General features: G+C 34.5%; 1 protein-coding gene across 11 annotated transcripts in view; it reads left to right on the forward strand.

The window, feature by feature from the left end:
* Positions 1 to 24,705, forward strand: part of TBC1D5 (TBC1 domain family member 5) — a 566,253-nt gene that overhangs the window by 136,079 nt on the left and 405,469 nt on the right. For 8 of the 11 annotated variants that reach the window (XM_050779554.1, XM_050779547.1, XM_050779557.1 and 5 more), the window contains one exon: positions 22,513 to 22,636. The exons of the other annotated variants lie outside the window; for them this stretch is intronic. The gene's annotated coding sequence lies outside the window, so the exon portion shown is untranslated. The remainder of the gene's footprint in view (positions 1 to 22,512; positions 22,637 to 24,705) is intronic. 11 annotated transcript variants of the gene reach the window in all.

Below are 24,705 nucleotides of genomic sequence, written 5' to 3' on the forward strand. Positions count from 1 at the left end.
TAAATGAAACTGAAACAAAAGTTTAATTCTTACTCCAACTACCTGGGATGTGGTGTATGCTATATTATATTATATTCTTTGTATATTTTATTTAATGCTTCCTGGTATGTGTCACTTACGCAGTTTCCGAATCCCAGCTTTAGATCATGTGAATGTTTGCTCATCACTGATTTTTTGGGAGAGTAAAATAAATGAGATAGTTTCTCTTCTGCCTCAGTGAAGCTGCCTTTTTTCTTGTCTCTTCTGTGCTTCTCATCTCTTTCCCCATTCAATATAGGCTATCAAATGACTTAGTGAGAGAACTGGGTAACTGCTGGGAAACGCCACAGTCCTTACTGGGTTCTTTTATAGTGAGAACATAGGCACAAGTACTGAGATCTCAGAATTTTAAAGGAGAATAAATTTTTGATATAATCATGTCTTTATAGTAAGGTGTATATTTCTTTATTCTCTTCTTGTGTATTTTGTCTGTTTAAATTGTATGTGCATCCAGATGCCCTCAAATCATTCTTGGTTTGAAACATGTTTAACTTTTTACATCCTGAATATCAAGTTAGAATAACCCAGGTCCTTTCCCAAAGTGGTCTCTTCTAGTACCCATTCCCATTTTATTTAACATTTGTATCTTTTTAATAAATTGAAGACATTTTTTCCTGATGTATAAAAGTAATATTTTTTATTAAAAAGTTTGGTAAATGTAGAAAAACATAAAGAGGATAAAAATTGTCCCTAATCCTGGCTAGGCATGGTGGCTCATACCTGTAATCCCAGCACTTTGGGAGGCTGAGGTGAACAGATTGCTTGAGCTCAGGAGTTGGAGACCAGCCTGGGCAACATAGCAAATCCCCATCTCTGTGGAAAAAATAAATGTTGGCCGGGCGCAGTGGCTCACGCCTGTAATCCCAGCACTTTGGGAGGCTAAGGCAGGTGAATCACAAGGTCAGGAGTTCGAGACCATCCTGGACAACATGGTGAAACCCTGTATCTACTAAAAGTACAAAAAACTTGCCGGCAGTCGTGGCGGTCACCTGTAATCCCAGCTACTCGGGAGGCTGAGGCAGAAGAATCGCTTGAACCCGGGAAGCAGAGGTTGCAGTGAGCCAAGATCATGCCACTGCACGATTTATTTATTTTGAGACAGCCTTGCATCTCAAAATAAATAAATAAGTCAACTTAAAAAATTAAAAAAAAAATATTTTGAATCCTATCATACAGAGATGAACTGATACACCATTTTAAAAATGAAGTTTATTACATTTAATTTTACTTGAATTTAACAGAGGAAATTTAAAAAACCCTGAAATGAAGCTTAAAGAATTACTGAACCTCATATACATCCCCCCCGCAAAAAAAAAACCCCATAAATATTAGTTTCTAAGAACCTTCCAAAGTTAAATAACATTATGAACATCTTTGGAAATCTTTACTCTGGAAATAAGAAAATAGAAAGAGTGAACTGAAAGCAGAATATCTTTTATGTTAACATAATCGATTGAGGTGAAATTTGTATAACACAGAATTCACCATTTTGAAGTGAACAGTTCCGTGGCATTGAGTACATTGACAGTGTTGTGCAACCTTCCACCTCTATCGAGTTCAGAACATTTCCATCATGCCAAAGTAAAGTACCTTACCCATTTAGCAGTTTGTCTTCATTCTGCCTTAGCCCTAGGCTCTGATATCCATCAGTCTGCATTCTGTCTCTATGGATTTATGTGTTCTGTATATTTAATATGAATGTAATCATAAAATATGTGATGTTTTGTGGGTAGCTTCTTTCATTTAACATAATATTTCAAATTTTTATTCATGTTATAGCACTTATTATTACTTCATTACTTTTCTTGGCTGAATGCTAGTCCATTTGTTTATCCATTTATTCGTTCATGTACATTTGGTTTGCTTCTACTTTTTGGTTACTCTGAATAGTGCTGCTCTAAATGTGTTAATGAACCTGTTTGAGAACCTATTCTCCGTTCATATGGGTATGTGCCTACGAGTGGAATTGCTAGGTCATATTGTAATTCTGTCTTTAACTTTATGAGGAACCATTAAACTTTTCCATGGCAGTTGCATCATTTTACATTCCTGTCAGCAGTGTATGAGGGTTCTACTTTCTTTGAGACAGAGTCTTGCTCTGTCACCTAGGCTGGAATGCAGTGGCACAATCTTGGCTCACTGCAACCTCTGCCCCCCAAGGTTCAAGCGATTCTCCTCCCTCAGCCCCCTGAGTAGCTGGGACTACAGATGCATGCCACCATGCCCGGCTAATTCTTTGTATTTTTAGTAGAAACGGGGTTTTTCCATGTTGCCAAGGCTGGTCTTGAACTCCTGAGCTCAGGCAGTTCGCCCACCTTGGCTTCCCAAAGTGTTAGGATTACAGGCATGAGCCATCTCACCCAGCTGGGTTCCACTTTCTCTACATTTTGCTAACACTTACTATTTTCCTTTTTTTTTTTTTTAAATCAGGATATCTAATGATACCGATAAATGACTTTTAACAAAGTAGAGAAATGATCTATTTCTTATATATTTAAGTAATTTATTTCTTTTATTTTTTTGAGATTGGGTGTCACTCTGTCTCCCAGGCCAGAGTGCAGTGGCATGATGTCAGCCCACTGCAACCTCTGCCTCCTAGGCACAAGCAATCCTCTTACCTCAGCCTCCCAAATAGCTGGGACCATAAGCGTGAGCCACCATACCTGGCTAATTTTTGTATTTTTTGTAGAGACAGGGTTTTGCCATGTTGCCCAGGCTGGTCTTGAACTCCTGAACTCAAGTGATCCACCTATCTTGGTCTCTTAAAGTGCTGGGATTATATAGGCATGAGCCACCATGCCTGTCGCATATTTTATTTCTTATTTAGCAATTATATTTCTTAAATAGTAATTATACATCATTTCAGACTATCATTCAGTTCTATTTTCTCTCCAGAACTACCTGACCAGTGAACATATTTTTCCCAGAATAAAAGGTTTCTTTTCTTCATTTGCTCAAAATCATATATTTTCTTTCACATTTGTATCATTTTTTTTTCTTTTAGGTATATGTGTAATTTTTTTAATAAGAGTTTTAAATTGCCGTTCTTTTTGTTTAATGCTCATAAGAGATTTATGCCTGTGTGTGTGTATATATATATGTGTGTGTGTGTATATATATATATATATATATATATATATATTTTTTTTTTTTTTTTTGATAGCGTACTACAGTTGTACTTTTGGGTTCCTAAATCATAAAATAACATTTTGGTAAAGTTATTTACACTCTATTTGAGGACATTTCTCAACCTCAACCTCCTAGTTAAATATAAAACAGAGCTTCCTTGTTCTTTTGCTGGCCTATCTTTCGGAGATTTCTTTTCACTATAATATTGAGTTAGTTGTACTGGTTTTTATATCCCATTTTTGTCATCATCCATCCTTTAACTACAACTTCAGAAAGGCTAAATGGGAGATGAATTTTCTGAGTTGTGAATATTAGAAAAATTTTCTATTTTATTTTCACAGTTGATTGATAATTTAGCTGGGTATATGTTTCTAGTTTAAAGTGATTTTCCTCTGAACTTTGAAAGCTTTGCTTTAATTTTTTCTACTATCCATTATTCCTCCCGAGAAATTTGAAGCCAGTCTTACTCATTGAGGACTGTTTTAGGAGCTATCACACTGAAAACAGAATGGATAAAAATCCTTAACTTGATTAAGCTTACATTCCAGGGTGGAGAGGTTGATAAGTAGCAGGATAAATAAATAAAATATGTAGTACCTTAGATAGTGATTCTGTGAAGGAAAATAAAGCAGCCAGTGGGAGATAGAGAGTTTGGAGTATAGGGAGAAGAATGGAAATTTTAAATAGAGTGATCAGGGAAAGCTCACCGATAAGGTAACATGTGAGTAAAGACCTGAAGGAGGTGAGAGAGTGAGCTGAAGGATCACAAAGTACAAAGGTCAAACGGTATCAAGATGTAACATTGATGCAGTACAGTAAACATAGATAGAGAAGACTTAAAATCCTGGCCTTGGGGCACCTTTAGTGAAGGGGTTAGGAGAAAAAGAGGAATTAGTAGATGTGGCTAGAGAAGAAAACTCAGTGAGGTTAAGAGGAAAACTCATTTGTCTTTCAGAATATCTGAAAGTGATGTAAATGTTTGAAGGAAGGAAGAGTGATCATCTGTGAAAATCTTATTTATAGGTGAAGTTAAAGATGGACTATTCAAGGGAGAGTGGGAGGAGAAACACATGTAGCAGCAGCTTAAGGGGGAAGCTGGAGTGAAGAGAGGATTTTTTTGAATAGGAGAGAAATAGCATACTAATGGGAGCGCTCCAATAGAGAGGAATAAACTGATGATGCAAGAAAGAGTGGAAAATTGTTAAAGCAGTGTGTACAAGCAGAGATATCACCTTAAGTAGAAGCATAGGTGGTTTATTCTTAATAAGAAGGAAGGCGGAGTATATCGGCACAGATCCATTGTTAAAAAGCATTTGGTTGAGCTTTGTACTATCTCCAGGATATGTTACATACAGGATGATTACTTGCTCCCCACTTCTTTAGGCGTGTCCTGTAATTCTCCTTTGTGGTTTTTTCTTTAACAATGTAAATATATGGTGGTTCCTAGTTTAGGAATTCTGTGTTTAAAAAAAATTCTGTTAATGGAATTAAGGCATACAATAGGCATTTATGAATTATATACCTGTTGGTATTTTTAAAAAGTTTCAAGTTTGTAAATATTTCTGTCAAATGCTCTGGAGAACCATCAAGCTACAGTAAGAGTAGAAACAGGGCCATCAAAATACTTTCTTATATCAGGTTGGGGAGTTTATGGTTCAAATTCACTTACCAGAAAATGATAAAGTACTTCATGGCCTAGATTGCTTGAACAACGGTGAAATTGTAATTGTAAAAAATCTATGATGCCAAGTGTCTATTGTTCTTTATGATTCATGTTTCTCCTGGTCACCTCAGCCCCACAGCACACTTGATAAATACGGGATACAATAATGGCATTAGAATTCTCACATTTTCCTGTTGGTATAATGTGATCTCTGCTGTCTTTTTCATGTGCTTCTGAGTAAGAATGGCAACAGTGTTACCCTTTGTACTCATTCTTGCTCAAGTTCCCAGCTCTCTATAGTGATACGGTAGTTCCCTCTTACCTGGTTTTGTTTTCTGTGGTTTTACTTATGGCAGGTACTCAGCTAACTGGAGAATTACTTTTAAAGCAATGTATCCTTTATAAGAAGATTTGCTTTTTAAATTGGATGATGTGAGGAAAATTCTTTTTTTTGGGGGGGGGGGAATTGATTGTGAATGTTTTTAGGTTTTCACTATGTGTGCAGTAGACATAGCTGCCACTTTTGTGTTAAACAGCGATAAAAATCGTGACGTGTAGGAAATACAAAATCTGTTTCACGTTCTCTTCCTCTTACTCATTTTTACAAGGGCTTAATGAACAGTGAAATTGACCAACAGTTTCACCTCCTTTTCCTTGCAGTTCTGGTAGTCTCTTGTGGCACTTAGTACACCTGAAAGAAGTAGCAGGAAGATGGACAAATTGGAAGGGAGAAGTTATATGAACATATGATCAGACAAATAGAAAATTAACCCATAATAATTGAAAGATGTCTGTATTTCTAATTTACATTCACCTGTGTAAAACACATTTGTCAAATATGTATTTCTATTTTATATAGAAATTTGAAGTTTTTACTTCAGATTATTCCCACTTTAGCAGTATTTGGGTTTGTACTAGTTTGTAGTGTGAACAGCTGACCCATTTAAAGGGAATTAAAAAAAACCTTTAATTTGTAATGATTTGACAGTTATGCCACTAACGTTACACTTATTAATGATAATAAGATTTCAATTCTTAAAAATATGTGCTCCACATTTTATAAGTGGTATGAACAATAATTTTGCCTCAACTTAAGAATTACTTACTTTATTCAGTATACTAGTAAACATTGGCTGAAGATTCTTTGAAAACCCCAATTATTTGGAATATATTTGAAACCTTTGCTCTTATGTACTTCTGTTCAAAATATTACAGAGTTTTAGATGATTTAGGCTTAGAAGTTTGGAGTTTACAATTTCTGTCTTCTCAAGACTTAGAAATATGTTAGTATTATTGGAACCAAGTAGTTTTACCCACGTAATTGCCTGTCAGCTCTAGCAATGTGGAATAAAACTTATTGAAATAAGTCATTATTTCCTATGTGAAATATCCATTTAAAGTGTTTTTTACCTAATGAGCATGTATTTTAATTCTTAAAATAGAGGAAATGAAGTATTTCTATAGCTAGGGGAGATTGTCAGCTCAAGTTCGATAGTATGATGTTTGACATTAGGCCAAGGATATTTTCAAAGTTTTAAAAAATGTTTATTGTTACTTTTGTAAAATACATGTGCTTTCATTATATCTTATGTGTTAATCTAATTTCCCATTGAAGTCACCGATTAAAGGGAATTCTGTACCAGTAGGGTTCTAAAACCTTGACATTATTTTAATCTGATAACAAATGGGTTTAAGTTCATGTTCTTTCAGTTGTTGGCAACAAATCTAAACCTGTATTTTTTGGATTTATGAGGATAAATCCTGCTTTGGCAATCTTGTAGATTCCCAAGAGAATAGTTAAACAGTGATTAATCATTGTTTCTTCACTGAGTGTGCAGAAAAGAATGGAAAAGCTGCATTTCACACTTCTGAAGCAATTAATCCCCATGATCTTAGCCAGGTTTGTCTTGTAGATAAGTTGGGATACAAAACGGTACCTAATTTATCAATGTATGTATGCCATAAAGTATAAAACACACAATTTATTTCATATCATTTATAGTCAAATGTAAAAAAAGAGTGACTTTGCCATATCCAAGAGTGTTTCCTACATTACCTTCATATAAACTAAGTACCAGAGATTACAATGGGATTCCTGTTTATTGTGCACATCTGGTGCAGTCACTATGCATTTTCTCATTCACTTGCTGGCATTTTTAGTGATTGTGGCATAAATCACCTTGCTAATCAGAAACATAAGTGACGGGAAGTCATCTCCTTTTTTTGAACAATGGGAAAAAACATATGGCTTCTTAGACAGTACTTGGCTGTTATACTATTTATGTGGCATTATATTCTGTATTTAGAATTTCATATTAATTGCAGTAGTTTGGTTGAAGGCATTGAACATTCAGGGTTTGTGGTCAGAGTATTTGTTTTATACCTCTTTCAAAATAAATAAGCACAAAAGGTAAAATTATAATCCTTGTATTTAGAAATTTTTAAAAATTTAATTCTCGAAGGGTAGTGAATATAATAACCTTTTATCCTTGGCTTTATGATACTTACCTACCTATTCCTCCCACTTTCATTTTTCTTATTATTGAGTGGCAGGAAAAGATTCGTTTTAAATGTGTAAATTTCAAATGAAAATTAATTTGTTCAGAGAAGTTTTTAAAAATTTCTAAATACAAAGGTGGGAAGAGTTATTGAGATTAAGATGAGTTGAAGATAGTATATATTTTAAAATGCTCCTGTGGATGTTTACTTAGATGCACTGAAAGTTAGTTTTTAATTATATCTATTTCAAAACACTGCACTGATCAGAGTAAATGTTACTGTCTTTAAAGCACTAAAATGTAAATTGATAGTAGTTTGCTTTTGCATTTTTGGTGAATTGCTGTTTATTAGTTGGAATCGCTTTTTGCAGACACTATAGCTTAAAGTAAAACTTTGTAAAACTGAAGAATTCTTATATGCAGATTTTAAAGACTGCCTTCAGTGTCTGTGATAGAGTGCTTACTGTAGGTGTGGTTCCCTGCCCCACCCCACTTTCAATGGATTGTAAATATAATAGCCTTTTACTCTTGACTTTATAATACTTACTTACCTATTCCTTACCACTTTCATTTTTCTTATTATTCAGTGGCAAGAAAAGATTCCCTTTAAATGTATAACTTTCAAATGAAAATTTGTTCAGAGAAATTTGTGTCTTTTACAGTTTTTTTCCTGTATTACATGTGATTTTAAATTAGTGAGGTACATTTTTAGCAAATATATCAGAGCTTATTTCTCAAAATTTGTGTTATTTCTTTTGAAGTGTTCCCCTTGGGAAGATGTACACATAGTCCATCAATCAAAGTACTTTTGGAATGCCTGTTTTTGAAATTTCTGTAGTGGAATTGATGTCTAACTGCTCAAAATGGGTACTTTGAAGGGAGATAAGATTCATTTTGTGTATACACATGCTACTATATTTCTTAAAAAAAATCAATCAATCAATCATAATAGCTTGTCTTACACCCTTGTATACCTTATAGATAATTGGGCACTATGAATAGAAATACAGTTTTGAAAAACTACCTGGATTTTATATAAATGGCCATATTTATCCATTTTGTTTTAGAAATCTTCTATGATATTGTCTCAAGGACCACCTGCAACAGGAGCCCACAAATTGAATAAGTGCAACATAAGGAGAGGATTTTTTTTTTCTGTTTTTGCTTGTTTCAAAAATGCTACTATCCAGATTCTCTATTAACGTATATTGTACTATTTTAAATATTATAGTTATAACTGAATTAAGACCTTCTTTCTAGATTAAAATTATCCACTGCTTAGAACTGACTGAAATCTGTACTTTACTGCCTCACTTCTTGGCTGTTCTTTCTTCCTTCATGCTCTTATAACCTGCATCACCTCTCACCCCCCATCATTTTTTTAAGATTGAGGTGTATTTCTTGTAGAGATCAATTTAAAAGCAATACAGTCTTAAACGCATGTGTATGTGTTTTATTTTTCTTCATCAAAATGTAAAAATTCTAGGAGGATTGGATGTTAAAATCCAAGAATAGGCAATTTAAGGAATGGCTAAGAGTATCAAAATAAATGAGGAAAAATAAAGAGTTCTATTCTTAGTAACTGAACATTTTGGAATTTGTCAGTAATGGAATTTCGAGGAAAAATTTCTTGCATAAAGCACTTGATGGAAAAAATATATTAACCTAAAATATTTGCATATTAATTATGTTTACAAAGCCAGGAATTTAATTTCTAAATGTATATCAATTTTTGAATGAAATTGTACTACCAGCGACGTTGATATTCACTGTACATTTAGTTTAAATGTTGCTTATATTTTTAGAGAATTTGCATTACTTTCTTTTAATTCATTCTCTGTCTTATTTACATTCATAGTTTGTTGGTACATATTACCCTCCAAAGTAAATTCTGAACTGAGTACAGACTTTGCAAGAAAAGTTAATGTCCTTTTCTTATGTTCTCATGACATGAAGAACGAATCCTCCCCATCATAGGGATAGCCTTACTAATAATTCCCAGCCAGGCAGGTTATGTCCTGCTGTTTGTCTTTCTAGCCCTCCCTTTCCTTCCTTGTGTTTATCTGGAAGTGGCTTTTGGAATGCCAGTAGAGGTGATGTGCCTACCAGTGGTGAACCTAGAGTGCCTTCTAGTCCCTGAAATGCTATGGGGTAGGTGGTATGATACTGTTGGCCTAATCAAACCAAAATTCAAGTAAAAATGTTATTTGTGAACGTTTTCCAAGAAAGGGAGGCTTGAATTTGTAAATGGAAAGGTATTTTGAATGGCATATGTAATTCAGAATTTTTAATTTTTTTTTTGAGGCAATATTTCACTCTGTTGCCCAGACTGAAGTGCATGATGTGATTAAGGCTCACTGCAGCATCAACCTCCAGGGCTCAAACCATCCTCCCACCTCAGCCCCCACTACAGGTGCACACCACCATGCCCATCTAATTGAAAAAAAAGTTTGTAGAGATGGGGTCTCAGAATATTGCCTAGGCTGGTCTCAAATCTCCTGGGCTCAAGCAGTCCTCCTGCCTTGGCCTCCCAGTGTTGAGATTATAGGCATGAGCCACTGCACCTGGGATGTTGGAAATTGGTAATGGAGTATATTAAGTATGAGAAATGTGGAACAAGAAAGGGTGTTTTGTGTTCAAATATTTCTGTCTTTTGTTGTAATGTTTAAGGCTCTTTCTGGGTAGCATGTTTTCAGTGTGGTCCTTGCTTGTTTTTCCTGTAGCGATTTAGCCTTATCTGGAACGTGGAGGCTAGCAGGGTTGGCCTGCCAACCTGTGTGTGTGTGTGTGTGTGTGTGTGTGTAGGAACAGAAGTGAGTTTTTCCTAAGAAAAATCCAAGAACAAAGTGGCAAACCTGGTGACACAGTCTCAGTTGTTAGCAAAGCAGCATTTCTAAATTCAGCCTGGGGTCTGTTTTGTTTTCTGGTCCAGAAATCTTACACTTGTGGAGATAGATGGCTGGGCTGTGAGAAAATAAATCTGAAAGAACAAGAGAATCAGGAGAAGTATTATAAGATGCTTAGAGACAAGCAACATGGCCCTTCTACTCTCTGAGCGACGAAGGCAAAGGGATTCTGTCGTTGCCATAGTCCACGAATTAACTGTCATTTTGCAGACTCCACTGTGCTAACAGTGTTGGAAAGGTGTTGGGGCATCATGATTGATAGCAGTGCTACTTGGTAAGGCAGTCTTTAGAGCAGAGGGGAGGTTGGGTTCAGTGGGAGTGGGGATATGTTGAAGAAGCTTCAGTGGTGCCCTGTTGGTGTCAGTAGTGACCTGCTATAATCAACAGTACACAGCAGAGAGGGCAACAGATATCTCAATGGGGGAACAGGTGAGGCCCTCCCATGCTTAATTTGGAGGCAATGGAAGCAGCAGACCTTAAATATCACATAGGGATAGATGTGCCATGGTAGGTGAGTGTTAGCTGATTGGTCTTTTTCAGGAATATGTGAGATATTTCAGGATGATTCCCAGCAAAGTTCTGGGAGGACAGCTTAGAGAGGCCTTTCATTCTGCATTAAAGATAGAGATGAGAATCACCAAGCAGAAATTACATTTGTTTTGTAAAGTAATTTACAAATTTATTGAGATACTAAAGGTCTCTCTTTTCTCCTTACTTTTTAAACTTCTTTCCATGAAGTACTTTTTACCTACTGTGGCAGTGTTCTAGGTGCTGGATCAACAGAGTTAAAATATGATTTTTTCCAATAGGAGCTTGTAGTTTATAGAGGAAAGAGTAGTAGTTAAAAAATTAACATCTAGTGTGATGAATAATGTGATAGATTAATGCATGGGAAACAGTGTACCCCAGAAGAAGGGTTCTTAAACCAGCTTGGAGGTCAGGATGGAGGATAGTTTCAAGAAAACTTCCCTGAGAATGTGCAGGCTGAATGTATATGAAGAATATTGAAATATTGAAAAAAGACACTCTAAGCAGACGGAAATACTGCCTGGGTAGCCTAGAAATGGCTACAAACCTAAAGTGTACTGAGGAACTGCAAGTAGTTTGGGTTTGCAAATTGAGTAAGAATGAGACCTGAGACTATAAATACAAAGTAGATTTTTGAAGAGTCTTGTGGGTTATGCCAAAAATTTGGGCTTTGTTTTTTTCTCCTAGAAGAGGAAAGAAGAATGAAAAATAGAAATAGTCTCAAATTGCAGTGCTAGGCATTGTGATCTACTGCAGGAATTTAAGCCAAGGAGAGGTGAGATCAGATTTGAATGTTAGAGCACTTATGTGGAATTTAGCAATTAAGATGAGAGGCAAAATTCAAGAGCCCAGATACTTACAAGGAGACTTTACACTAAATTAAGTCAGGGTCAGAGGTAAGGGAGAAGAAGGGACTAAATTGATCATATTTGGCAGTTGATTGCATCAGAGAAGGCCAGAAAGGAAATACTGGCATTTGACCTGCGTGAGAGGTTGGTTGATAAGGCCATCCCTACAAGAGAATACAAGAGGAGCAGTTTGAAAGGGGAGAGGATGACTTCTGTTTGGACATCTTATTGATTAAAGATAGGAGATGGTTGAATGTATGGATCTCTCAAGGCCAGGAGATCAGTTTCTGTAAGAGATATGTACTTGGAATCACTAACATAAATGCTGGCATGAACTTATTTAAAAATTATTTGCTAAGCATTTCCCAAGCATTGTGTTTGGCATTGATGGAACAAAGATGAATAAGTGTATTTGATGGGTATCTAAGGTTGCCCAGGGATTATAGGTAGAGATAAGGAGAAGTCCTTGGATAAATTGACTACTATCAAGCCAAGTGATGGGAAAAGAGAAACTTGGCCAAGAGATGAAGGAGGGAAACAGTGAATAATGATATGCCTGAACACACAGCTGGAGACAACAACACGACAGTGTGAAAAATAGAGGGATTAGAAGTGAAGTGCCAAAAATGGTCATCGAATTTGACATCTCTGTGTAATGTGCCTTAATAAGCAATTGGAGTGGAGTGGTTTGAAGCAAAAATCAGCCTATTGGGTAGTTGATATATAAATGGAACATGAAGCATTATAGACTATCAGTGAAAGGTACTATGTTACTATTATCTGAAGAACTGACTGTCAGAGGGGGACACAGAGCAGCAGAGATTTGTTGTTCTTGATTTAGGGGAGACTTCAAAGTGTTTACATATTGGCGAAAAAGGCCCAGAAGGGGGAGAGAGAGAGGTTGATGTTATAGGAGAGAAAGTAAGTTAAAATTGTTAAATTTGGAGCAATGTATATGAAAAGATGGAAAAGATTTGGACTTACTAGTGGAGGGATGATTAGTTTGTACAGGAGGAGGGCTCCTTTTTTTTTAAACTGAGAATGCAAGAAATATGAAAGGTGTAGATTTGACATGACAATTCAGATCTCCCAGGAGGCAGATGCCAAGATGGAATTAGCAGCTTAAGAGATTTCTTGGGGGGAAATCTTAGGAGGGAGGGAGGGAGGCGGGGGAGAGAGAGAGATGGGGGGGAGGGAGGGGGGAGGGAGGGAATAAGCAGGCAAAGCCTTCAGACTCATGTAGGTTCAACACCTATGGTAAGAGAGGAGTAAGGAAGACAGATTGGAGAGGAGGAACTTCAGATTCCAATGCAGTTTTCAAAAAGTCCCAGCTGAGACAATGGTGAGGGGATAATGCAGTAGACAGAGCAAATTTTGCCTATTACAAGATGCCTTGTGTTGGCAGGAATGGTTTTTCCTGCAACATCCCTGTCATTGTTTGGGAGCTGCATGGCCTTGTAAGATGTATGGGGAGAGTATGGCCTTGGCTTAAACACTACAGTGAATCCTGAGAGTATGAAAGCTGGATATTGTCAGCTGACTATAATTCCCCACAGCATTTTGTCTCTTGAGTAGTACATCTCCTTGGCTGCCACAGTGGATGTAGGTGTTTGAGTTGGGTGAAAGGGTCAAAGATGGAAGGAATTCCTGTTGGTCCATTATTTCTTCTGCCTTCAGGAAATTAGGTGTAGAGGAAGAGAAGGTGTGTGAGATTGTGAGTGTTGGAAGGCTTTCAGGACTTGATTAACACAGAAAGAGAGAGCAATGGACTGGTGAGATGTTAGTTGAAATAGTAGCTCATAGAGTCTAAGATTGATAAGAAAGGAAATGAAGCAAGAAGGAGAATAAGAGATTTAAATCAAATGAAGTCAAAGAACTAGATTTTTCAATGTGCTTGAAAGTATTTGTACTGAGAGTTCAGGAATAAGAGAACTTAAGGATAGAGAGAATTGTGATGATAAAGTGGTATATTAGTTTAAGATTAATAGCCGAGCTCCACGAAATGGTGATATTTTGAAATCCCATCATGTGAATTAAGAATAAAATGTTATCAGCACAAAATGACAATTATAGGTATGCATCATAGAATCACAGCCATAAATACCATGAAAAAGTACAAAGGTATTGTAGTTGCTTAGTTTTTGTAGTGTAACTTTACTGTAAAGCTAACTTTCAGAGTCACTTGTAATAATCAGGTTTCTTGATTGACTAAGCTATTCATTGTCAGGGAATGCAAATTTTTTTCCCTAGGAATTTTTTTTATGTGTTATTTTTCTCAATTTCTCTTATAGCCTAAGAAAATATTTTAGTGCTTTTGTATTTCTCAACTCTTTTGAGTCAAGCATGTTGCCCTTTCCTAAAGGATCTGTTTGTGTCTCTAAAAGTCACCTGGTGGAAATGTTAGAGAAGTGAAAAACCTTGAAAACCTGTATGTCCAAACATAACTTTAACTGATTAAGGACATATAGTATTAAATACATGTAAACAACTTTTCTGTAGTTCTCTCTTTGTAGAGGGGACTTAGAGGTTGCAACAATAACTTTAACAATTAAAATAATATAATAAGATGGAATGATGGAAGGATGAACAAATACATCGACATTATGATACTGAAGTACAATAAAATGTAATTGAAGATTCTGGATGATAGACATGAGTTTGCAATGTAATTTTTTTCACCTTTTCTGTATATTTGAAAATATAATATACTGAAAAAGTAGAATAACATCTGCAACTTGGAAATGCATTAAAAATAGGATGGTCTAGTAGATGTAGTTAGGTAAGTGATAACAATACATATAGTAAAATGTCAATTGTAGAATCTAGGTAGTGGGTATGTGAATATTTACTATAACATTCTTATAACTTTTCTGAAAGTTTGAAAATTTTCAGAATAAAATGTTGTAGAAAATAGTGTTATAAACAGATTTTCTAGTTAGAGATCTGAGTTATAGTTGTGTGAAGTTAGGCAAGTTACTTAATCTGTGAGCCATGGTTTCCTCATCTGTGAAGTGGGAATAATGCCTAGTTTGTAAATTGTTTTGAATGTTAGAGAAAAAAAAAATCTGTCAAGCTGCTGGCGAATGATAGGCATTTGATAATGCTTCTGATAATACTGAAACCATACACTTCAAATTTATATATTGTATCTTGGTTCTTGCTTACTAGTTTTTAAATTTCAGAATAAAATTTTATGGATATGTGGGCCAGTTGACTTACTGGATGGAACTCAGGATAAGGTAAGGTCAAGGCCTCCACTTTCAGAGTCTGTATGTTTCATACTGGCTAAGTCTCCAAGAGTCACAGCTTGAGCTCTACTAATGGAAAGTTGGGATCATTCTCATACCAATGATGGAACCTCTGACTTTCTAGTACCTATAAAAAACACTTTTGATGTACCTTTTAAAATATTTTCATTTTGTAAATTGCTTATAAGTTCTCCAAAGTGAAGAGACTGTATATATGTCTTAATTGATAATTTGATGTGAATATATGTATACCATATGTCACTGCTAGCTTTTTTGATGCATTAAGTTTTGTAGAATATATAGTAGACGAAAATTATATTTACTGCTAAATAAACATTTATAACATGTATTTATATATTTACAAATATGTAAATATATATTGCTTAATAATCAGTATTACTTTCTCTGTCAGTGATGTGTTTTTCTTTTTTCCTAACAAAAACCAGTTATCCTTTGGTTCCTTTTAAAGAAATGAAGTTGGATTTCTGGTTTGAGTTTCAGGCTCAAGTGCATTTATAATATACAGTCCTCTTGTTTTTTTATTTGCTCTGTTTCATATGCAGGGTGGATAAAAATTACTGAACTTTTTATATTTATGTAAATTTATTTAAAATTAAATTCAAATTTACTACCATATGCCTCATGGGCTAAACATAATATAGACTATTATAATCATTTATATAAATTGGTTTTAAAAACCAGTTCAATATGTTGAATCAATATGTCATGAATTTCATATCTATATAGTTGTCATCCTAGTAAATTCCATGACATGTACTTTTACAGCATACAGATTTTAAATAAAATTGAATAGACTTTTCTAGCCTGCATTATGGAGGAACTTCTGTTGTCATCCAGTTGACTGATTTAATATTAGAAAAGAACCTTGATGCTTAAATGTGAACCAGCCAGATTTTGTATATCTATCAAATCTTTTAGGATTGGGTTTTTATCTTTCAGTGATATCTGTTGATTATTCTCTGTTTGCAAATTTTTAGATGATGTAGAATAACATGAAAATAAATATTTACTTCAAGGGGTTATTCAAAGAGTGCCCTTGTTCTCTTTCTGTGGGTATTTGCCAGTGTATGGCTACAAATCTTTATGAAACATTAGGGTAATTACAAGGCATCTTTAAACCCATATACCTATATATTTTGTCAACTAATGAAGAGTAAAAGCACGTCTTATGTGTATGCAGGGCAGATCTGTGATTTTTTTGAAACTAAAATGCATCAACATATTCAGATAGTTGGGGAGCAGTACTTTATTAGGAATACCAAATGCTGTATAGCTACATGAGTAAAAATTTAAACATGAGTAAAACTTGGGCAATTTTAAGATAGAAGAGATAAAAAGAAATATTGGGAGCAAAAAACAGGCAATATATAATGTTATATGTTAATATTATATATGTTATTCTTGAGCAAAAACCTAGAACAATAGTAATGAATTATAAAATATGAAATATGTTTCCTATTGCCAATACAGAACAAAAATTTCCTTTTTATTCTTAAAAGATCTTATGATTTAAATGTTAATTACTTAAATTCTGGTAAAAATTTCAAATAAGGGAGATTTAGTATAATCAACTTATATATTTGTCATTGACCTTGAATCTTAACCAGTGCAATATCATATTTTACTGTGAAAGTATAAAAATTAGTTCTTTTATTAGTAAAATTTAATGGTTATACTACTGAATGCTTAACAAAATAATATTTAATATATAAACAAAAGCAGTTTCTACCAACTCTGACAGTGTTCTCTTTTTGTAACCAAGCTATGTTAATGTGGGTTGACCTGCAGTTAGTCTTTATAGTTATAAAGAATTAGAATAATCTATTTTTAAAGAGTAATATATACCTTTCTAGCCACCTCTCTGTCATTCATTTGCTAAATATAAATTAGTAGTGAAAATACATGTATATTTTAAATTCTTAGAGAATTTTTCCTAAACAATTGCCTGTTAGGGTCATTTGTTCTGAAAAATTATTCCTCCTACATTCAAAATTAAATGAAAAATGTAGAAGGGTGTTCACCTTTACGTTGCCATTCTAAATGCTTGCTAGAACATTATTAGTAAAGCCTGCGATGCTCTATGAAGAGAAGAGTTAGGAAGGAAAGCAGAATTAGTATACTCTTGTTTTGATTCAGTAGGTCAGGGTTTTTAATTAGTTTTGTGTAACCTGAGAATTTTATACCTGGATGCTTATTCTTGAATATCTTTTGGTCTTTTATACTTGTATGGTTCTTACCTTGTCATATATAGGTATATTTTGTTTATTTAGACCAATTTCTAATTGTCTTCAGAAAGCATCAAAGACTGAAGACTAGGTAATTTATTTTCAATGTGTAGTATTAACTGCTGTGCTGTATATACATTTTATATTTATGTCAGGAAAGGGTTGCAGAGGGGTGCTTTAGAACCACCTTTTCAGCTCTAAATAGCTATTGTGTACATATGGTAAGGTACTGCTGCTTAACAATTAGTAACTGCTTTGATGAAACTAAATTACATGTTTAAGTTCCCATCAGGAAGTCGCTTCACATATCTGTATTAATGTATTCAAGGCTTGAGAAGGAAAGTTAATTTTCCAGCTTAAATATTTAATTCAAGCTTAAAATTTAGTCTGTAATTAGAGCTCCCAAATGGCAGGAACATGGAGTATTTGTCCATTTTAATTAGATTGTTGTTTACCTATTAATTATATATCATATCTTGTCATATAGTTTTGATGGTAACAGATGGTGCTAGGAGTTAGTAAGGGTTTGAACAAAATAAGATTCCACATGATTTATTAAGTTGCACTTTATTAGTGAGTGGTCTGCTTTAGTCAGGTTATTCTCCCAAATAAGGACTGTGAAACATTTCACTAATTTTGGTAATTATTCTTTTGTGGACTCTTAAGAAATATTGAGCATAAAAAGTCTGAGATGAGAGATGTCTATTTAGAAACAAAATGAATTACTGGAGGCATCTTTATATTTAAGGAATATATATTACCAAATCATATAATTGGTATGAAGTTTAATGTATTTTGCTAGGACAGTGTTAGGGAAGCAAAATTTCATGTGTTGGTAAAAATGTAGGCATAGGAAATGTTTTATATATGTATATAAAATTATGATTTAGGATAGGAGAATAATAAGATGATGATTTAGTTATGTATATCAAAGACATTCCTTTCCTGCTGTTTGAATTTAACAAAAAGACTAGGTTCTTTGTTTACCAAAATATTCTAAGAGGAGTTCTAGTGTCTAGTGAAGTCGAGCAACAGAATTTCCATATTCAAAAAGTAAATGTCAACTAAATAGACCTTCTAAGTTTGTTTATTCAAGATTTTATTAATTTTTCTGGTTAACTACCCAGTGTTCTAAAAGGAATAAATTTTATGTATGTGTATATGCATATATATGTGAAGGGATACAGACAGTAAAACAGAGAGAGGAGAGGGAAAGGGAGAAAAGGAAGGAGGGCTTAAAATTTTCAGCTTTTAGTCTTAGGTAGTTTATTTAAAATTTATTGGAATCCTTAATATCATTAGCTTTGGTTTGTGTTACTATTTATTAACTCTTAAGGTTCTTATTTTGAAATTGATGATGAGTGTTTTATAGCAAAAAGTAAACAGAAGGCCCTACTTTTATTAATTTAAAGATTTGCTCCAGAAGGGGATCCCTGATTCCTGTGTATCAGATCTTCAAAACTGTGGCCTTCTGTTACCTTTTACCTTCAGTAAGCAGCTTTGTTTTTGTTTGTTGTGTTTTGTCTTGTGTTGTTTTTGTATTTTAGTTTGTCCCTACTTATCAGTTTTTAGAAATAACATTTGCTCTTGGTGACAAAACTATTAATAATAATTCTTTGTGGTGGGGTGGTATTTTAAGGTAAGTGCCTAATTCCACATGTTCACAGCAGACTGTAAGATGTGTAATCCATGAACTCCTAGTGTGTACAAAATGCTCACATAACTGAATATATTAAGCACTTAAGCTTATCTGTGTTACGGAATTGAGATCTTTATCACTATATATTACAGTGTCTTTAAAACTGATTTATTCAGGAAAGAACTAAGTGATTTTTTTTCTCTACTGAATGAGGAAATTGTCATTTTAATGTGGCTTTAGTTTCATGTTTTTCCTCTGTAGAATACTGAGTGCTTAAAAAGCAATCTCAAATATTGTGCTATAATGTTATAATATAGGAAGGATACTGCAGTATAGTTATAGTAATTAAAGAGACTATTGGAGGAAAAAATTATTTTTCATTTAGAATACCTGTAACCTTAGCTTGAAAGTTTGAATTTTTAACATTTCTTCCCTTTGTGAAAATGTGGGACTATATTTCCTTTGGCAAAGTTTTTCAAATGTAACCTACTAATTTTCAAAAACAGAAAAACACTAAAAGCATGTAAATTACTCTAATTTGAAAAGTTATCCTTTATAAAGGAATAAGATTATTTCTTTTTGTTAAAGCATGCGAAATATCATATACATTGGTTATGTTGTTTTATCTGAGGCAATAGATATATAAATAAACGACTATTTGTTGTTGTCAACAGAAATAGCAATTGAAAATAGAAATGAGGTTTTCTTTGCAGTTGATTCTTTTCAACTCCTGGCCTATCACTTTGCTTCTTGGAAAGACTTCTATTTCAACAGCCAGCCATGCATATATTTACCTTTTCCAAAGGAAATTGTAGTACTGATTACTTTTTCTGTAATTATTATGGTCTTTCTTTTCTTAAAATAGCAATATATGAAAAATATTTAGGAAAATGTGATGATTGATGAATTAGTTTTACTACTTAATACTGCTTTCAAGCAACATAATCAGTTAACTGATACTCCTTAAGGACTTTAAACATAGTACACCAAAACTGTTACTGAATGAACAGCTAATGTGCTTTGGAGTAGTGACCATTTGGGAAAAGATGATTGTAGGATTGACCTCCTAGTGATATGCAATCAGTGTTTTTAGACAGTGTCTTAAAAAAGTTAATAGGTTCCATTAAATCCAGTTCCTTAGGCACACAAGTTTCCCCAGAACAGGTTTTAGGAGTAATAAGTACTGGGACAATAACAACTAAATACTAATTATTCTAAACATTAAAGAACAGAGGTTTTTTTTTTTTTTCCTTCCTAGTAGAAAAACCTAACTTTAGAGTTCTCAACTTTCATTTTTTTCTTATATAATTGAGCAAAAGCACAACAAAAGTAAATATATGTTATATTTGATTTTGGGGCTCATTTTATTTTTTTCTTCTTTTTTTCCCACTCATGGTACTACTATGCATTGTGACAGGTTCAAAATTAAAAATAATCTGTAAGCGGGATGTTGAAATCATCATGATTTGATGTCTGGATGCTGATTTGTTTTTAACATATAGGAAAAATGATAGCCATTTGTCTATGCTGACTACTTAAGAGAGAGGTGAGGATTTGATGAGATCCTCAGTGGTAGTGGTGGGACATACATAGGGCATCGACTAGCATGGTGGGTAGGATGGGTGAATGCAGATTCTAAATATATTAGAAGTTCCTTGCCTGGAACTCCTACCTCCTTCTTTCTTTAAGAATCAGTTCAAATTTATTTCTCTCGTAAAATATCTTAGCTTGTACATTCATTGTCACTTTGTGTGTACACTGATCATATTGCATTATGATTGTTTACATGTCTGTTTTCCATTAAACTGTAGGCCCATGAAGCTTAAGGGGGGGTAGTAATTTATTTATATTTTTGCGTCCAATGTTTTCAGCACAATGATTTGATTCATAATAGATGTATAATAAATGCTTGTTAAAAGATGAATAAAAGTATTTCATTTTATAGGGTATGGCTATCATGAAAGAGAATGCAGTAGATCTGTGAGGAGCTCTGTAAAGTTTTTCAACTTTTAAGTAATGATAAAAATATTTTTATAAGGCAATGTCTGGGTTGTTTTTTTCTCCAATTTGCTTTTCCAGGTTCAACTATCTTTATTTTTTGCTAATGTATAAGTACTTCATGTGTTTGCTAAAATAGTCAAACAGTACCGAAATGTATGAAGTTAAAAACCACTTGTAATTCTTTCCCCAGTGATGACCATTGTTTCTTACTTGAATATGTCCTTCCAGACTGCTTTTTAAAAATATCTTTGTCTTCTCTCATTTCCTTTTAAAATTTTATAAGCCCTTTCTAAAGATACTGTTTTGAAATCTTAATTCTTTACTCTTCACATTGTGAGTCTATAACCTTATATTATACAGAATGTACTTTGAGAATTCCAGGTGACATTTTCAGACCTTAAGTGTACTTCATTTTGAAATATATTTTTGCCTTTGCTTCTATGATATTATGCCTTCCTGATTTTCCTGATTCATTGTGTTGTATTCCTCAAGATCTAGTGCTTTTCTCTTCTCACTATACCCTTCTCTTGGCAATCTAGTCTGTGTCTATGACTTCAGTTAACCACTTTGTATGCAGGACTCCCAAGTTAACAGATCCAGCCTACGCTATTGTTATGACCTCCAGGCCTGCATATCTATCTATCTATTTGATGTCACTTTTCTTGGATTTCATGATGGTTCCTCAAATTTGACGAGTCTAAATTTAAGTTTATTATATTCTTCCTTTGTTCAGTCCTTCTCTGTTTAGTTTTCCCAATTTTAGTCAAGAATATCTTTCTATCCAGTTGTGCAACCAGAAAACTCTCTTACCATAACTAATCCATCAACAAATATCCCCTTATCATGTACGTAACTGATATATTTACGGATTTGTTTGGGACTTCGTTTTAATCTGTTGATCTGTATGTCTCTCTTTACACAAACCTTACACCTTTAAGTAACAGGATTTATTGTTTTTCTACATTATAGGGCTATTCCCTTTATATCATTATTCTTTTAAAAATTGTAGGTATTCTCAGACAATTTACATGGACTTCAGAATCTTCCTGCCGTCTTCTGTCTCACAGTCCCTTTGGAATTTTTATTAGATTTGCATTAGATGTATCAATTACTTTATAGAAAATTTATATATGCCAATAATAAGCATTAGCATCCAGGAGTATGTTGTGCATCTTGATTTGCCATTTGGGTCCTTCAAACAAGTCACACTTTTTTTTTATATCTAGGTTTTCATAATGCACCAAGACTGTTGTTGCCCTTGTGCTGGGTTATTTTAGTTATGGTTGGTATTGGTTTGTTTGGTGTTTAGCACAGTCCCTGGCATATCACTCACAGTAAATATTAAGTTTTGAGCAGTGTTTAGTGTATAGGGAATCTTTCTTTCTTCTTTTTTTTTTTAATAAGTCATGCAGTCTTATTTTATGATTTAAAATTTTTTAAATTTGATTATCTTCAGTTTTTGTAGACACTATTAGGTGCAAATTATAATTTTGTCTTCCTTTTAAAATTTATACTTCTGATTTCTTTTACTTGACCTACTGGGTTGGGTAAAATCTCTCTAACAATGTTGAATTAATAGGATTGGCATTAATAGCTAATATCTTTAGGTGTCTGTGTTTAAATGGCAAAATCCATTTATGTTTTGCATTATAAATGCTATCTATGAGGTTTTTTTTTCACCCTAATGCTGTATTGATGCATGGAAGTTTTATATTTTGTTTGCTTAGTTTATTTTTATTTTAATTTAGTTAATTAAATTTTTTTTAGAGATGGAGTCTCACTCTGTCATCCAGTCTGGAATATAGTGGTGCACTCATAGCCCATTGTAGCCTCCATCTCAAGGACTCAAGAGATCTTCCCTCAGAGGCCTCCCAAGTAGCTGGGATTACAGGTATGTGCCATCATACTCTGCTAATTGAAACAAAGTGTTTTTTTAATCAAAGGTTTGCCACATTGAGTGACACATTGTTACGTCTTTTTTCCTTTAGTTGACTTACATAATCAGTTAATAGACTTTCTAATCTTTGCCCTTGCATTTTTGAAAAGATTACTTCTTGTTCATGATGTATTGTGAGATGAACGGGTTCCTCTTGTGCTCTCTTTGTCATGTTTTGGGGTTAGGATCATGCCAACATAAAATGAACTGGGACAGTTTCTTTCTTTTTGGAAATTTGTCCTTTCTTAGAACAGATTTGTCCTTTCTTATTTTTTATTTCATTTAGCTCTTCACATTTGTTGGCCTAAAGCTGTACATAATACTCTTCACCCTCCTGCTCCAGTGTTTAAATAATCTTATTGAGGGCTGGTATTATATTATCTTTCTTGCTGTTACTAAGAATACTTTGTTTTTTCCCCTTCCACTTGGTCAACTTATCAAAATTTAGTCTATTTTAATGAGCTTGCAAAGAAGGAAAGAACTAGCTTGTTTGCTTCTCTGTCTGCTATTTTATTTGGTTTATTTTGTTTTTATAATCTTCTTAAGATAAGTGCTGGCTCATTTATTTGTTATATTTTCTTTTGTTTTACATTTAACAGAGTGCTAATTTACGATTTTTTTGCTCTTACTAGAGCTTTGATTGAACCCTCTAAGTTTTTACATGTATATGTAAAAAAGTGTGTGTATCATTTGTATGATATGTGTATGAAATTAATTTGCTTTAATTAGCTTTCAACCTTTTCATCATAACATAGATCACAGATACAGAAAACCATTCAAAACAAATATATGTCTTGGTGAATTATTTTAAGGTAAACATGCTTGTAATTATTACTTAAGTCAAGAAATAGAACTTTACCAGCCACTGCAGAAGCTCTTCAATGTGTTCTATGCCAGTCACAACCCTCTTTTTTCCTCCAAAAGTAACTTCTGACTTTCAGAATAATAAATTATTTCTGTTTCTTTATTTTTTTTTTTTGAGACGGAGTCTTGCTCTGTCGCCCAGGCAGATCTCAGTGGGGCAATCTCAGCTCACTGCAAGCTCTGCCTCCCGGGTTCACGCCATTCTCCTGCCTCAGCCTCCTGAGTAGCTGGGACTGCAGGCGCCCGCCACCGCACCCGGCTAATTTTTTTGTATCTTTAGTAGAGACAGGGTTTCACCATGTTAGCCAGGATGGTCTCGATATCCTGACCTTGTGATGTGCCCACGTTGGCCTCCCAAAGTGCTGGGATTACAGGCGTGAGCCACTGCGCCTGGCCCTATTTCTGTTTCTTTATGGTTTTGTCACTTAAGTGTGCGTCTCTAGACACTATAGTTTAGAATTGTTCATGTTCACTTCAAAAAAGTTTTTTTGTTTATTTGTTTTTTTTTTTTTTTTTTTTTTTTGAGATGGAGTCTTGCTCTGTCACCCAGGCTGGAGTGCAGTGGTGTCATATCTGCTCACTGCAACTTCTGCCTCCCTGGTTCAAGCTATTCTCCTGCCTCAGCCTCCCTAGTAACTAGGATTACAGCTGTGGGCCACGACGCCCAGCTAATTTTTGTATTTTTAGTAGAGATGGGGTTTCACCATGTTGGCCAGGCTAGTCTTGAACTCCTGACCTCATGATCTGCCCGCCTCAGCCTCCCGAAGTGCTGGGATTACTCCCAAAGTGGTGTGAGCCACGGGACCCGGCCTCCCCTGCGCGCCCCCCCTCCCCCCGCACTTTTTTTAGACAGGATTTTACTCTGTTGCCCAGGTTGGAATGCAGTGGCATAATCACAGCTCATTGCAGCCTTGAACTCCTGGGCTCAAGTGATCCTCCTGCCTAAGCCTCCTGAGTAGCTAGGACTACAGATGCATACCACCATGGACCATGGCTGGCTTATTTTTAATTTTTTTTAGAGACACGGTGTCTCATTTCATTGCCCAGGCTAGTCTTGAGCTCCTGGCTTCAAGTGATCCTCCCGACTCGTCCTTCCAAAGTGATGGGATTGCAGGGGTGAGCCACTGAGTCTGGACTATATTTTCCTTTGAAGACTTTCT

This window comes from Macaca thibetana, chromosome 2, assembly GCF_024542745.1.
Source record: "Macaca thibetana thibetana isolate TM-01 chromosome 2, ASM2454274v1, whole genome shotgun sequence".
Classification (NCBI taxonomy): domain Eukaryota; kingdom Metazoa; phylum Chordata; class Mammalia; order Primates; family Cercopithecidae; genus Macaca; species Macaca thibetana.